Source organism: Pleurodeles waltl, chromosome 5, assembly GCF_031143425.1.
Source record: "Pleurodeles waltl isolate 20211129_DDA chromosome 5, aPleWal1.hap1.20221129, whole genome shotgun sequence".
NCBI lineage: Eukaryota > Metazoa > Chordata > Amphibia > Caudata > Salamandridae > Pleurodeles > Pleurodeles waltl.
The window spans coordinates 535,991,944-536,006,557 of record NC_090444.1 but is presented as its reverse complement, the minus strand read 5'-3'; positions in this window follow the sequence as shown (position 1 = coordinate 536,006,557).

The following is a 14,614-nucleotide window of genomic DNA, read 5'->3' as shown; positions in this document are numbered from 1 at the left end:
TGCAGTGAGTTTACAGACTTGACTCCCATGTGAATCACAGTGTTTCAGACCCCAGGAGCATTAGGCACAAGGCGGGAGTGTTGCTCTGACGAAGTAAGTAATTTTACGGCTCTTTACTATGCGCAACAGAAGCAGACATTTTGTGAATCTAATATTCTGCGTATATTTTTAGTGTGTGACTACAAGCACACCGCCTCCCAGAGAATCTATGATATGAGAGCATAGACACTAAAAAGTGGGTCACGCATGAACCACGTGTGCATTTTAGAGATGCTTCACACATTTATGTGTGTTTACATGTTTTTCTAAGTGTAGTATGTCCTGCACTTGTCTATTTTATGAGATTCACGAGTGCTTATTTCCACGAGTGAGGTGGAGTTTGCAAAGAAGTGGCACCATACCCATAAGCAATATGAATAGCACCCCTTCACCTATGAGGGCTATGGTAGCCTTTGCTCTTTCGTTATCACAGGTATCTCAGAAGGACATCGGTACCTTGGGTATTATTTCACTTTAGTTAGTTGTACCACACCATACTACAGAGCATTCAGTGTTATTGCCTTTACTAGTGGTAGTCAATCAAGGAGTGACATTAGGGAGTCCACCTTGGTCCTAAAGAGGAGTCTGGAGGTAGACTCTGCAACATGTAGACCCACCAGGAGGTAAGTTACATAATATACCCTTCCTCCAATTCCCCTTTTCAATACCGCCCCTGTGAGACATATTAAATTAGTAGTACCACCCAGAGGCAGATATTTTTAACTTACCTAAGACCCCACCACTCCTATCCCTCTCAAAATTCACTTTGATGAAACTATAACAGTGCTCCCACGTATTCCGTTGGTGGTAGCACACTGCAGCAGAACGGGAGGCAACCCAATGATGAAGCATCCCACCCAGGGGTAACCCTGGTGGGTGAGAGTTTTTTACACAGAAGAAACCTTTTTCTGTCTCTTGTCCACCCTGTAGAATCTCTTTGGGCTGGACCTTTCTGTAATGTTACATCATTGAATCGTTAACATTTATTTTCATTGATTCTAAATTACAAATGCTGAAGAATAATGTGGTGGTAATAACATGCCTATTCGAATGGTAGCTCCTGATTTTCACACGTTTTTGAGCCAAAGGTGATTATAGGATTGTCTCCTGTTGTGAACACTCACAAAGCACATTTAGTTCACTTCTATTTTTATTATATGCTTGCTTGCAGATTATTTTTATTAGAAAGAGTGAAGTTTTACACTCATGCGGCAGTGTTAATATCATGGTTGCCTCCCAACCAGTCTGACATAGTTTTGCTATTTTTATTATGATCACTGCCATAAGTGTATAGGCACTTACCATAAAAGCTGACTTGTTTCCCTTTAGCTATAACTTAAAAATATCTAAATGCAAATTGAGATGAAACATTTATCATAATGTTTGTTTTGTCTTACTGAGACTGTAGTGTCTCCATGTGATGTTTTATTTTATAAACATAAGATAAAATTGGTGGTCAGATACTATTGAGAGAGCGTAGTTTTTATTACATATTATAGACGTGAAATGCTTATGATTAACAATGCTTCATTCAATAAAATATTCATTGAAATATATTCATTAACATAAAGGATTTTATGTGTGTAAACTAATGTCAACTATAAGAAATAATCGTTCATAGATTGCTAAAACTGTGCACATTAAAACGTATAAAACTGCATTCATTAGAACTCGTATATCTTAAGTTAGCATGAGCCAAGCAAAGCTGTGTAGCTTTCATATTAAAGCATATTCTTCTGTCTCTTCAGTGTACTGACTTGTAAAAGACCATGAACCAGCGATTGTTCTTTTTCTTCAATAATTCGCAACAATACCAGATATTCCCATCCGCATGCTAGCAGCTTTTAGTATAAAATTATGTGCTTCGAAACATTAATGGACACTTCCAAGGACGATGGAGCGAGAAGAAGAGAACTTTTGACCTGATACGTATAAAGACAATGAAGTAATCCCGGATGAGCCACCTACGAAAATACGTCAATTATGATGACCAATTAGAACATAACGTTTTATCAAAAATGACAAAATGCATTACTTAATGTATAATTTGATAGGTTAACAATGGTGGGGTGTATTGACTGACCAATAGAATTTTGGGGGAATGAATCACGGAAAAGGGATAAAAACCCATGACACAGGAGACAAACAGTCATTAGGTAGGGAATGATATCGATTGCATCTCGAAACTCTGTCACTCTATTTGGTGACTTGAGACTTAGAAAAAACTATCTTTGCCCATAGACTGCCCCTTACACTTTTCTCCTTATGAGGAGAGTGTCTTTGCCTTTAACTTAGATAGACTGACGGCGATCTAACTGATGTCCTGAAGACGAAGATTGATCCTGAATGCTGACTGAATCGGAGGAGGGTAATTATAACGTTGCTAATGAGAATTCATTTATTTGCCTTTTCTTTCTAGGTACCAACTGCTGTATGTTTTGATTAGAGACCTTAGTTAGATGTTTTCCAAATTGGTGTTCAAATTGTTTTGCATGAAGCCCAACATGCTAATGCTAATTAGAGGTTAGACGAGGTATTCATTTTGACTGACAAACCGACGTGACTGATGTGATGCTATGCTGAACTAGTATCTTAGAACATTCGATTATGATTCGCTTATATCCATCTGATTATCTATGCTACTGATCTATGCATTATTGAAATCTTATTATGGTTATCATCTTGTGACTGTGCTTATATGCTTCCTGGCTTTGAGATTGATGCTTTTGATATTAGATTGTAATCAATAGGGAATAAAATTCATAAAACTCCATTAAGGTGTGGTTATTCGTGACTGAAAGGTCATGATTGCGCCGAAGGTTTATTAATGACTAAAGTAAGATATATTTTGGTGTTAACTATTGACAATATATTGATCAGTTATCTCGTCCTACGGTGTCTCACCACTGGGCCCAAAGATTCATCGTCCTAAAACGAGTCCTGATGTGTGTAAATTGACATAGACAGACGCGTTAGCAGTTCTGGTAGCAGAGTACGGTTTGGCCCTTGGGGGCCTTAGGACGGAGTTTTCATTGTTTTATTGTTTTCTTGTGATAATACAATTTGAAGAAATGATGAGTTGCTAGATTCGCCATGGCTTTCCCGGGATCTCGGAGCCTGCCTAAATGAGTTGGGAATATTCTCGGCGCCATAGTATGTGTGGTTAGGGTCTTTTGCGCTTATTAAATCTTATGCACTTTGCAGGTGATTGTGAATATTTGAGTGCGATTAGGCCAAATTAAGTGTCGTTTAGAAGGAGTGGGCGTACTCCACAGCATGAGAGTAGGGAAGTCGGCGTACTTCATGTGAATGCAGCGCTTGTTGCTCAAAATTATCCACGTGGTTGGTTGTTGTATACGGGCCTATTGAGGTCTAAGACTCCGGAGTATAATGTTAAAATGGTTTATGTTGTAATCTGTGTGGTTTAGTAGGTCAATCGGGCGTGGTTTACAAGTCAAGTTTTGAGTTATGATGCATGTGTGAAACCTTCGATGGAGATTTGACAAGTTCTAAAGTGCACTAGAAGGAGTCATTGACAAGTCGAGAGTAGGATTTGCAGGTCGAATTCTGCTTGCGTATGAGGGAGCTGAGAAGGATAAAGTAGCGGCCGAGGCTTCAAGTGAAATCTCTGTAAAGTTCTGAAGCGAATGTGTTACCCTTCCTGTAGTAAACCGGCAGATTTGTGTTGTCATTTAAGTGCCAGCAATAATTCGCATTAGTTTGTATGAGTTGTAAGGAGTTAGCGAGGTGTGGACAAGCCGCAAGACTTTGTCAGCTGCAGTGTGTGTGAGTGTGACGTCAGTGGTGCCGCGCTGGGATAGGTCAGATGTTGAGAGGGGTCGCGCACGGATTGGTTGCTGTCCGTGAGAGGCAATAGGTTGAGCAAAGGGTAGGTGAAGAGTGTCCTGGGAACTAAGCCGTTTTTCTGATTAAATATAAAATAAAATGAATTTTGTTAAGGCATTCAAAAGCGCTTTGAAAGGAGATGTGTATATTGTTGCAACTAATGGGGAACCTACACCACCTGAGGGTACACCAGCTTACACGGTTGTGGAGGAAAAGGGTGTTGCACCGTGTTTATGGATAAAACAATGGCGCAAACTAACAGAGAAAAAGGGGTGTCTAGCGTTTCCGGAACATGGAACATTTAATCAAAAGGTGTTAGAAAATTTGAGGTGGATGTTAAGTACGCAGAAACCACCTCCAAGACCGGCACAATATGAGGCTTTGGCAATTTGGGACCTGATGGCTCTTAAACACAGACAAGAAAGATTTCACAGAAGATTGACAAGGGCAGAAAAATCCTATGCAGAGGCTAGGTGGGATAATGAGAACAAAATGTGGAGACGAGGAATAGTGGATGGGTTAAAATTGTTTCCGGCAATAACTCAGGGAGAGGAGACACAGGGAAAGAAAGCTTCTTGCAAAACTGACAAAGATTCAGGCAAACTCAAAGAGAATAAAAGGTCCTGGGAAGAAGAGGATGATTCAGATGATGAGGCGTTTATGGATAGATTGTTACATGATCGTCCGCCACCATACGCGGTGAACGACAGTGCACCAAGTACTAGCTTGGATCCTGGGAACCAGACAAAGGAGAAGGGTGTTACTGATACAGCGCAGACTAGCGATACAGCTTTGATACAGAATGGTGTCAGTGTACCCACTGCACCAGACTCGCTGATACAGTTACAGCCTCCACCACAGATAAAAAGAATTTACCCCGATGTCCCAGTACTCGAGACTACTACGAACTTGGTGGTACCGCCAGACCCGATATATACAAAGCCAAGGTTAATACAGATTGAGTCAACTCCACAGTTAGTGTCACAACCGCCACAACTGATACCTGGGTATAACCCAGTAGCGGGTCCTTTGAAAGAACCTGCACCAGGATTATTAGAGCAGACCTATGGTGTCGCCGCTCCACGAAGCTTGGGATCAGGCCAGACACCTGCCGCTATATCACTACCTATTACTGTTGGTCCCCCAGTACCATTATATGCACAGGAGAAAACAGGGACACGCGAACAGGAGGTTATAACTCATGAAACGATAAGAGGAGGGCCTATTATAACTCCACAAATAATGGCCCAGGGAGGACAGGTTTGCGAACAATCAAGACCCTTAATGGACCTCAGTCCAATAGGGGCACCTCTTGAGGCAATGCGACAAGCAGGGTTGGGAGTCCTGACTCCCCAAACTATGAGTGCAAATACCTCATACACTCCAATGATACATGCAGGGAACATTTCACTGCAGGGTTTTTCAGTACAACAGTTAAATGAGTGGTTAGAGAAAACTTGCACATCACAAAAGACTACAGCGACTACAATCGAACCTGAAAAAGAAAAACAAGATGAATACCTAAATCTAGTACGACTAGGAGCAGAAGCTGCTGAATTGGTGGATGGAACAATAGGAGTAAATAGGTTGGAGTCTTACACTGAGGCAGAATTAAGGTACTTATGCCCTAAAATTACCAAAGAGGTAGGCAAAGTACACCAGAAATTAACGAATTTGGCAGACAAATACAATATCGACATTGGAAACACGAAACATTTGAAACGGAGTTACAGATTAGATTTTGACACGAAGGATTTTGAACACATGAGATCTGCAGGCATGAAGACACATTTGAAAGAGTTGCTGCAAAGCGCACAAATTTGGGGTGCACTAGAGAAATGGGAAGGCCGATGGGTAAAGAAAAGAGATAAGGGAAAAAGAGATAGTCCAGGATCTAATGAAACAACAGTCACACCAAATTTAGAGACGTGAAAATCCTACCTATGAGAGAAACAGCTGGTGGTGTTTTGGTGCATGTGCCTTGGTCCAGGGGAGACGTTTTGTCTTTTACGAATGATTATCCTAGGTTAAGAGAAAAACCGATTGAGTGGTATCAACAGACAGATAGATTCGTGAAGCTTGCGAAATGTCTCTGGGAAGACTTAAATACCTTGTTTGAGATTATTGTTCCGCCAGACTTGTGGCTTGAGTGTAAGAGAGGGGTAGATTGGCCCACAAAGGAACCAGCAAGGGATAAAGTGACTGGAGCACCTTCTGAAGAGGTGATGAAATATTATCATAAAGTAATTGAGTTTTTGAAACAAAAGGTGTCGCCGAAGGTAACTGATTGGCAGAAAATCGACCGGACCTCTCAAGAGGTTAAAGAGTCAATACATGCATATTATGAAAGGTTGTTAAAGGCATTCAAACATTACAGTGGTACTGAAACAATTGAACCGAAGGACATGAATCATCTTGTGTTCAGATTCGTCGAAGGGCTGAGACCGGAGGTCAGCCAAATGATTAAAAATCATTTGATTTGTTGGCAAGCTAAACCGATTGATGAAGTATTACAGTACGCGAAATACTGTAGTGACGAAATTGAGTTGAAGCAGAAAAAGTTGAAGGAGAAAGTGATGGTGATGCAGATAAGGGCTGCACAGGCTGGAATACAGGGAAATGGTGTTCAGCAAATGATACAGCAACAACCGCATTTGAATGGTGTGTTTCAGGCACAGCCGAGAGGTAGAGGTCGAGGGTTTGTGAACCGTGGTTCGGACAAGAATAATGTTGTTGTTCAAGGTGATGGTCAAGGAGTGAAAAAGATGTCACCATGTCATGCGTGCGGGGGCGTGGGACATTGGAAACGGGATTGTCCGAATATAATGCAGGATGGTACAGTTCAGCAGAGTATTAATGCCGGTACACTGCAAAATTCACGAGGTCCAAGAATGAGACACCAGAATCAAAACTATCAAAATAATTTGGTGCAAATGTCAGGGGTGCAACCTATGCAGCAAATGCAATTGCCGCGTTTCCAAACAGTGTCAGTACAACCAATACAACAGCAGATCCCTATGGTGCCTAGACAGCAAATGCAGTTACCCCTGGCTCCGATGGGACAGCAACAGGTGACGCTTCCTCAACAGGTCACAGGTCAGGTAACAAATCAAAACAACACTGTACAACAATTCCCATTACGAGGTGAAAATGATATGAATGAGGATTGGTCAGATGACAGCTCAGACAGTGAATAGTACAGACTCGCAGCATCCTTAGAGGTAGACCAGAGAGGCCCATATGTGGAGGGAAAAGTAATGGGCTACAAAGTCTCATTTTTAGTCGATACAGGAGCCACACGCTCTACGGTTCGCAGTGCAGAGGTACCAAGATTACCTCTCTCGGGGCGCACCATACGAGTGGTTGGTGTGGCTAACCAGTACCTGACTAATCCAATCACTGACCCAGTGCAGGTTGAAATCGGAAATTTTCAGGGCCTGCATAGATTTGTTGTATGCGACTCAAGCCCAGTATCCTTATTAGGAAGAGACTTATTATGCAAAACCAAATGTTCGATTACCTGTTCCAATGGTGGAATAGAGGTACAGACAAACAGTGATGATGAGGGAGATGAGGGTCAACTCATAGAAGCAGGAGAAGAGATGAATGAAGATTACCCTCTAATTACTCTTTTCCCAGTGTTTACCTTGATCGATCTACCTGCTGATCTGCAAGGATCGGTAACAGAGAAGGTGTGGGATTTGACTGGAAAGGAGGTTGGATTAATCAAGGGAGTAGGTCCAGTCAAGGTGCAGATAAAGCCGAATGCAGTGTTCCCACAAGTGTCACAATATCACATGACTCAGGATGTCCTTATTGAAGTGACACAGATAATTGCGGATTTTCTCAGACAGGGAGTTTTGAAAGAGGTCCTGAGCAGTCCATGTAACTCTCCAATTATGGGTTTGAGAAAGCCCTGTGGAAAAGTTCGAATTGTGCAGGATTTGAGAAAAATAAACGAAATTGTGATAAAATGCTGCCCTGTGGTTCCCAACCCAGCGGTAATAATGTTCCAGGTTCCTTGTGATGCTGAATGGTTCACCGTAGTAGACCTATCACAAGCGTTTTTCTCGATACCACTTCACGAAGACAGCCAGTTTTTGTTCAGTTTCAAATTCCTGGATAAGGTGTACAGTTGGTGCAGAATTCCTCAGGGGTTTTCTGAGTCACCATCCATCTTCAATCAGATATTGAAGAAGGATTTGGAACCTCTTGTGCTGCCTTACAATTCAACTCTTGTACAATACATTGATGATTTGTTGATTGCATCCAAAACCAAAGACAGCTGTAAATATGATACAATTGCATTATTGAACCATTTAGGGAAAAACGGACATAAGGTGTCACCTAAAAAGCTGCAGTACTGTCAAAAAGAAGTGAAATATTTGGGGCATCTGATTGAAAAAGGGTCCCGAAGAATATCAAAAGAGAGAATAACAGCTGTTTTACAAATGAATCCCCCAACAACAAAGAGAGATGTCAGGATGTTCTTGGGAATGGTGGGCTACTGTCGCCAGTGGATACCCAACTTCTCGATCATTTCAAAACCATTAACAAAACTGACAGGAAAAGAAGTTAAGGATGAACCATACACAATCACATTGACAAAAGAAGAGCTTGAGTCATTTTTAGAGCTGAAAGAGTGCATGTGCAGGGCTCCAGCATTAGGAATGCCTGATTATGAGAAACCATTTTTGTTGTTCTGTCATGAACGTGATGCTTGTTCTTTGTCTGTTTTAACACAGGTCCATGGAGATGCAAATCGCCCTCTAGCATATTTTTCAGCTACTTTGGACCCTGTCGCAGCAGCCTTACCGGGTTGTTTGCGAGCAGTCGCAGCAGTTGGTCAAAGCCTTTCACAATGTGAGGGCATAGTCATGGGATACCCTTTGACAGTATTGGTTCCACATTCTGTTGAAATTCTGCTGACACGAACTAAGACACAACACATGACAAATGCACGACTTACCAAATATGAGACAATTGTTCTGGGGTCACCCAATGTCACATTGAAAAGGTGCACTGTGCTGAACCCGGCAACTCTACTTCCCAATGAGAATACAGAAATAAAAGACGGGGAAGAGTTTGAGCATGATTGTCTGGAGGTGACTGAGCTCAGTACCAAACCTCGCTCAGATATAAAAGACACCCAGTTAGAGGAAAACGATTGCATTATGTTCGTTGATGGGTCCTGTCTAAGAGATTCAACAGGAACCTTGAGAGCTGGTTATGCAGTATGTACCATATCTGGTATAGTCGAGGCCTCCTGGCTCGAGAAAGTGTTTTCTGCACAGGTGGCAGAATTGATAGCTCTCACAAAAGCCTGCCATGCTGCTGTAAATCTGAAAGTCACAATCTATACAGACAGCAGATACGGATTTGGAATTGTACATGATTTTGGTCAACTCTGGTCACAGAGAGGGTTCATGACATCCTCTGGTTCACCAGTGAAAAATGGAGAACAAATAAGAGATTTGTTACATGCGATTCAGTTGCCTCTTGAAATTGCCGTGGTGAAGTGCAGTGCTCACACCAGATCACAAGACTTTGTGTCAATGGGGAATGGGTATGCAGACCAAGTTGCCAGATTTTGTGCATTAAACTGTATATCTTTTAAAGAGCAGTGGGAACTGTTACCACAACCTGAGAATGACACAACCTTAAGTCTAGCATTACGAGTGGTTGATACTTTAGACAAATTAAAGACATTACAAAGCCACGTTAGCAAAGAAGAAAAACGTTCCTGGCAGAAAATGCAGTGTGTACAAAGAGCAGATGATATTTGGGTGTCAGAAGAGGGAAAACTGGTTTTGCCAAACAGTCTTCTGTCACAATTTGCCCGATTGTATCAGGCACATTTAGGAAGAGATGCCATGATCAGATCCTTTAAGATTGATTGGTTCAATCCAAAATTCAGACATGCCGCAGAAATTACTTGTCACAGGTGCGTCATCTGTCAACAGATGAACGCTGGAAAAGGAACCGTGGTCATTTTGAGACACATTGGGAGAGCTGGTGGTCCATTTAATAAAATACAAATGGATTTCATTGAAATGCCTGTTTGCGGAGGTTTGAGGTATGTGTTGGTGATTATGTGTGTTTTTAGCCATTGGATTGAGGCATATCCCACACGTAGGAATGACAGTCTTACAGTTGCAAAACTACTACTCAGAGAATTAATACCCAGGTTCGGGTTTCCGGTTTTTATAGAGTCAGATAGGGGAAGACACTTCGACAATGAGGTGATTAAACTTCTGTGTGCCGCACTCAACATTGAACAAAAGCTGCATTGTAGCTATCGCCCTGAAGCCTCAGGACTAGTCGAGCAGATGAATGGTACTTTGAAATCAAGAATAGCAAAAATGTGTGCAGCAACAAACATGAAGTGGCCAGATGCATTACCTCTAGTGCTGATGTCTATGAGAAACACGCCAGATAAGAAAACGGGATTGTCCCCACATGAAATCCTCATGGGCAGAGCAATGAGGTTACCGGCGGTACCTGCAAATGCACTAGTGAATATTACAGATGATATGGTGTTGGATTACTGCAAAGGTTTGGCTGACGTGATTAGCTCTTTCTCTCACCAGGTGGAAGCTAACACGTTACCACCAATCGGCGAACCAGGACACTCTCTGCAAGCTGGAGATTGGGTGGTTGTCAAGAAGCACGTAAGAAAATCGTGTCTTGAGCCACGTTGGAAAGGGCCATAATAAGTGATATTGACGACCACTACTGCTGTGAAGTGTGCCGGGGTTCCCAACTGGATACATGCCAGCCATACAAAAAGGGTAACGTGTCCTGTTGAAGAGGAACTTGAAAATTCCGGTACAGCAACTTCAAGAGGAGAAGTCTCAGAGTCAGAGATCAGTCAAGAAAGATCTGAGACTACAGGAGAGCCCGCTGAGAACAGCCGTGTCCCTCAAACTATCAGTGAGTTCGAGAGAGGTGACGGAGTGCCAATCTCAGTGGAGGCAGCAGGAGAACAAAGACAAGGAGAGGTTCTCCCAGAAGCAGACGAATACAATTCAGAGTCTGAATACAGTGTCGAACAGGAAGGAGAGAGAGACGGAGAAGTGGCAAATTTAAATCAGAACGAATCAGAATCTCCTGAACAAGTTCCAAGCCTATCAGGAGAAAACACCATATCACAAGAGGAGGGTGCTATCCAAGGTACTGAAGGGAAACGCCGAAGCAAGACGAACAGAGGTGAGAATTGGCCAAACAAATCACACCTTAGAATAAGAGAAATAGCAAACGAGACAATAATAGAGGAAAGCAATACCTCACAAACTGACGATCTGAGTGAAGGAGAACAACAAGGAGAACGAAAATTAAAAAGAAAGGGAATAGCAAACAGAAAATATACAGGTCCTGAATGGGCATATGCTACAACTTCTGAATGGCAACAAGAATTCTTAGCATTCTGTTTTGATCGAGAAATACCAGGCCAGTACTACGGTACCTGAAGAATATACAACAAGAAAACTGAGATAAGGATCGAAATTGTGAAAGCTGAAAAATAATAATCAAGAGTCTTAAAAAAAATAAAACTACCGGAAAGTGACATTAAACCTAGATTTGACTTATAGAAACATAATTACGACAAGCTGCTAACCTGAATTGACGAAAAGGGTCCTGGAGTGAGTGAAGACGCTGTAAAATACACAGAGAGAGAGTTTGCTGCTCAGAGTTGATTGTTGATCTACTATTCTGATTCTATACAAACATGGCTTATAGTAACAAAGGAAGTAAAGTGTGTGGTTGGTTAGGACTTATGATAGGTGTTGTATGCGCAATAATGATTGTGGGAGTGATTGTGGGAATGCCATGGAGAGAGAGTGAAACTATTAATGCAACTTTAAAACCTGAGACTACTACTACAACTAATAAACTATCACCATGGGAGAAATTTGAGCAAGACACAAGACATCTGCATGAGGGAACTAATGCAAAAGGGGAACTTTCTACTAATGTTTTCTATCGCTTACTAAATGAGTATGTGGAAACTATGGATACGAAAGACTGTTATGTATGTACTAAAATTCCTTCATCTGTGCAGGAGGGAGTTACTTATCATAGCCTCCCTCTTACGTATGGGATCAGCTGTAGCTTGCTACTAACAAGATTTTATGATCAAGAGCATGTGCAATATTTTTATTCAAATTTAGATGTTGTGTTTTCTTTTGTGCCTGTTATTAAATTCTTAAATAAGCTAGCTAAAGAGCATGATATAAAATTAGTTAGAGGATTCTTTGAGCCAACACTAACATTTGGAACTGCTTATGCACATTGCAATAATTTAACATGCTTACTGTCTCCTGTAGAGAAAAGCTTTTTAGATCATACAGATGATAGACGCAAAGCATTAAAAGAAAGATTAGAAAAAGGTTTAGAAAAACGCACTTATGCAAATGATTACGCTTATACTGCAATTAAAACACAAGGCAAGTTAGCTATAGATGCATTACACGTAGGTAGACTCTGCATATATAGACCGAAATCTGATCAAGATAATTTGTTTGTAGGAACGAGTGAATGTAGGCATGTGTTTTTGTTTCAGAGCAAATGGACCTTTATGTTAAATGGACAAGACCCAGCAATTCCTGGAATCTATTACATCTGTGGGTTAAATGCATATTACCGTCTCCCTTAGGGATGGTATGGGGCATGTTATTTTGGAATAATATTCCCAAAGATTTACCAGATTGATGACTTAAAACAAATACCTGAAACGTCTGGATTTCAACATACCAGACAAAAACGAGAATCAGTGGCGGCTGTCATTGGTGACATATTTGGAGCTATAATCCCTTCAGTGGGGGTTATCCTAAATTCTATGAAAATTCAAAAGTTGTCTACTATTGTGGATAACATGCTGACAAACTTTACAGGAACTATACTTCTGATGGATACTGAATTTGCTGCAGAAAGAGCTATGACTCTTCAAAACCGGCTTTCTTTAGACATTCTTTTAGCAAAGAGTGGAGGTGTGTGCAAAATGCTTAATGAACGTCATTGCTGCTCATATATACCTGATAACAGTAAGAAAATTAGAAGCATGCTTACTAACCTGACTAGATATAGTACAGATTTGAAGGGTCTAAAAGAACCTGGTGTTTGGGAGAAATTTGGAAAAGGAATTGCCCGAGTGGGAAGCTGGTTTACCAACATTTGGAATGGGGTACTTGCAAAAATCATGATGGGATTATTAATTGTTCTGATTTGTTTATTGGGATTTTGGGGAATATGCAAGATTAATGATAAAGTGAAAAGAAATTGGACTAAAAGAACCAAAAGAAACGAAGAAAGTGAAAGAGAGAAAATGTTCAATGAAATATGGGAAAGCTCACATAAAGGGAACGATGTTGAAATGCGTATTATGCGCAAGGTGAAAAATTAAGACCAAAAGATTTGTGATGACGAGCGTCATCAGAGGAGGGACTAAGAGAGCGTAGTTTTTATTACATATTATAGACGTGAAATGCTTATGATTAACAATGCTACATTAAATAAAATATTCATTGAAATATATTCATTAACATAAAGGATTTTATGTGTGTAAACTAATGTCAACTATAAGAAATAATCGTTCATAGATTGCTAAAACTGTGCACATTAAAACGTATAAAACTGCATTCATTAGAACTCGTATATCTTAAGTTAGCATGAGCCAAGCAAAGCTGTGTAGCTTTCATATTAAAGCGTGTTCTTCTGTCTCTTCAGTGTGCTGACTTGTAAAAGACCATGACCCAGCGATTGTTCTTTTTCTTCAATAATTCGCAACAATACCAGATATTCCCATCCGCATGCTAGCAGCTTTTAGTATAAAATTATGTGCTTCGAAACATTAATGGACACTTCCAATGAGGATGGAGCTAGAAGAAGAGAACTTTTGACCTGATACGTATAAAGACAATGAAGTAATCCCAGATGAGCCACCTACGAAAATACGTCAATTATGATGACCAATTAGAACATAACGTTTTATCAAAAATGACAAAATGCATTACTTAATGTATAATTTGATAGGTTAACAATGGTGGGGTGTATTGACTGACCAATAGAATTTTGGGGGAATGAATCACGGAAAAGGGATAAAAACCCATGACACAGGAGACAAACAGTCATTAGGTAGGGAATGATATCGATTGCATCTCGAAACTCTGTCACTCTATTTGGTGACTTGAGACTTAGAAAAAACTATCTTTGCCCATAGACTGCCCCTTACACTTTTCTCCTTATGAGGAGAGTGTCTTTGCCTTTAACTTAGATAGACTGACGGCGATCTAACTGATGTCCTGAAGACGAAGATTGATCCTGAATGCTGACTGAATCGGAGGAGGGTAATTATAACGTTGCTAATGAGAATTCATTTATTTGCCTTTTCTTTCTAGGTACCAACTGCTGTATGTTTTGATTAGAGACCTTAGTTAGATGTTTTCCAAATTGGTGTTCAAATTGTTTTGCATGAAGCCCAACATGCTAATGCTAATTAGAGGTTAGACGAGGTATTCATTTTGACTGACAAACCGACGTGACTGACGTGATGCTATGCTGAACTAGTATCTTAGAACATTCGATGTATTATGATCCGCTTATATCCATCTGATTATCTATGCTACTGATCTATGCATTATTGAAAGCTTATTATGGTTATCATCTTGTGACTGTGCTTATATGCTTCCTGGCTTTGAGATTGATGCTTTTGATATTAGATTGTAATCAA